This window comes from Berghia stephanieae, chromosome 12 (assembly GCF_034508935.2).
Source record: "Berghia stephanieae isolate SIO BIC M18660-M18661 chromosome 12, UCSD_Bste_1.3, whole genome shotgun sequence".
NCBI classification, from domain to species: Eukaryota; Metazoa; Mollusca; class Gastropoda; order Nudibranchia; family Aeolidiidae; genus Berghia; species Berghia stephanieae.
The window spans coordinates 12,728,247-12,730,746 of NC_088371.1; the positions used below are offsets into that span (position 1 = coordinate 12,728,247).

The following is a 2,500-nucleotide window of genomic DNA, read 5'->3' on the forward strand; positions in this document are numbered from 1 at the left end:
GATATTTTTTTCTCCCCTCCCCCCCCCCACCCCCTCCCTGTCCACCCAGCAGTGATTGGGTAGCTGGATATGTTAGACCTGGCAGAAAGTACTTTGCAATAGACTAATACGTCCTACCAAAGGATGGCTAGCAATTACTATTGTCCATTTTACGCTATAGAAACCGGGATACACTCCGGCTCCTTAGGCTAATTGGCTCGGAAAGACTATTATCTTCTTTTTACTAATAAATATTTTCTTCTATTAATTTCAGGAATTCAATTGTGGATAAAAGTGTTGGAAATTATCGAGGTGCTGAGTGCCATGTTCAATACGAGGTGGGTATGTTTGTTTATAACACGGTTTGTTGGAGTTTTTAAATGTAATTGGTGATGCCCGAAGCTCAAAGAAATCAATAACAATGTGAAATCGAATGTAGATAAGCTTCAATTTAATATACGAAAACATCTTAACACCGCCATTGCCACATTATCTCATTCGTCTGTAGTGTTTAATTCATCCTGTTTTGTTGATAAAGAAGTAGTAGTAGTAGTAGTAGTAGTAGTAGTAGTAGTAGTAGTAGTAGTAGTAGTAGTCGTAGTAATAGTAGTAGTAGTAGTAGTAGTAGTAGTAGTAGTAGTAGTAGTAGTAGTAGTAGTAGTAGTAGTAATAGTAGTAGTAGTAGTAGTAGTAGTAGTAGTAGTAGTAGTAGTAGTAGTAAAAGTAGTAGTAGTAGAAGTTTTAGTAAGCTTCGCAGTCCGAATGACGCTTTCTGAGAATTGTGTGGTCCAGTCATGGTCGATAAGTATAGCTGCTCTCTCCATCCATGTTGTTAATTGTTTCCATTGGTCACGGTCCTGGGTCAGAGTTTTGAGGCTGTCAAGATCTTGTTGTGACTTTAGTAAGGAGGGCACTGCAGTATTTCTTAGTTCTTCGGGGATCAATTCGACCTCATCTGAATCCAGAAATCTCTGAAATGTCGAGAGATCCTGGTTCAGGGTAGTTACTATTGATGTTGGTGGTCTCCCTACATATTTCCTTCATGGCAACAAATATGTTGATAAAGGGGAATCCGAAACGTCCATTATAATTTGTTTTCGTATATTAAATTGAATCTAACATTCAATTTTACGTTGTTTTTTATTTTGGATTTTTTTTTTTTAAATGCAGGATTGGAAAAATTGTAAACGAAATCTATTCTTTAAAAATTATTAGGGTTGGTACAAGGACAGCTATACTGAACTCTCTAAATCCCTAGTTTGGGTTGGTGCTCACATTGTTCCATACAGCCCAAGTTAAATTTTTTGCCAAAACTAGCACGTAACTATTACTGGCAAATCTAAAAATTACAAAACTATTTTTACAGATTGATAAACGAGAATCATTCAAACCTTTTATAACATATTAAAGATAATTCTATCAACCTTTCACTCAAATGGTTATTTAGAATATCTGATAAAAAGGAATAAAATAAAATTCCCTTTATTCATCCCATAGCGGACATTTATCTCCAGGGTCTATCCCCGGAGGGAAAAATGGAATAACCCAGGCGTCAGCCGCAGTGCAGCGGTGCCGCAAAATGAGCTAGGGCGAGATGACTTGCTCAAGGCCACACAGTGCAGCTGGGCGGGGGACCGTACCAGGTGCCTTTCGGGTACGAAGCAAAGACCGTACCGCTGAGCCACGCTGCTCCCCTTAATATAGAGAAAGTTGATCCGTCCTTGATTTCATCTTGACCTTGGGATTCGTCACTTGGCCACCCTCTGCCAGAGTCATTTGCGCGCACCTACCGACTTTATTGCCTGACACCGATTTTATCGTTGATGGTTCGGAGATTCGTCTCGATCTATGTTAATCTCCAGAGTGATACTAGACTGCTAGAAGCTGTGGACTGTAAAAAGTAATAAACAAAAATGAATATAACAGCTTCAAAAATTAAACAAAGAACAAAATATTAAATACGGAACGTTTCGGGCTCAAAACCCTTCTTCAGTAAATTAGTTATGTATTTATTTCTTTATTTCTGGAATTTAGTAATGTATTTATTTCTTTATTTCTGGAATTTAGTAATGTATTTATGTCTTTATTTCTGGAATTTAGTAATGTATTTATGTCTTTATTTCTGGAATTTAGTAATGTATTTATGTCTTTATTTCTGGAATTTAGTAATGTATTTATGTCTTTATTTCTGGAATTTAGTAATGTATTTATGTCTTTATTTCTGAATTTAGTAATGTATTTATGTCTTTATTTCTGGAATTTAGTAATGTATTTATGTCTTTATTTCTGGAATTTAGTAATGTATTTATGTCTTTATTGGGGTTTTTTTTTTGTGTTGTTGTTGGCTAAAGAAGGGTTTTGAGCGCGAAACGTTCCGTGTTTGGTATTTTGTTCTTTTTTTTGAAGCTGTTATATTCATTTTGGTTTGTTAATCTCCAGAGTACCACCCACCCAACACAATAAAAGACTTTTCTTTCTCAAACAAAAAGGTAACAAGTGCATTCTATATAGAATGGGGTTC

At 36.0% G+C, this 2,500-nt stretch overlaps 1 protein-coding gene and 1 long non-coding RNA gene across 2 annotated transcripts in view; both read left to right on the forward strand.

Annotated features, from left to right (window-relative positions):
• Positions 1-2,500, forward strand: part of LOC144957478 (thrombospondin type-1 domain-containing protein 7B-like) — a 447,754-nt gene that overhangs the window by 193,042 nt on the left and 252,212 nt on the right. The gene's annotated exons all lie outside the window — the stretch shown is intronic.
• The window catches only part of LOC144958159 (uncharacterized), a 127,199-nt gene that overhangs the window by 93,940 nt on the left and 30,759 nt on the right, over positions 1-2,500 (forward strand). The window contains exon 2 of the long non-coding RNA XR_013642373.1: positions 254-317. This is a non-coding gene — a long non-coding RNA (uncharacterized LOC144958159). The remainder of the gene's footprint in view (positions 1-253; positions 318-2,500) is intronic.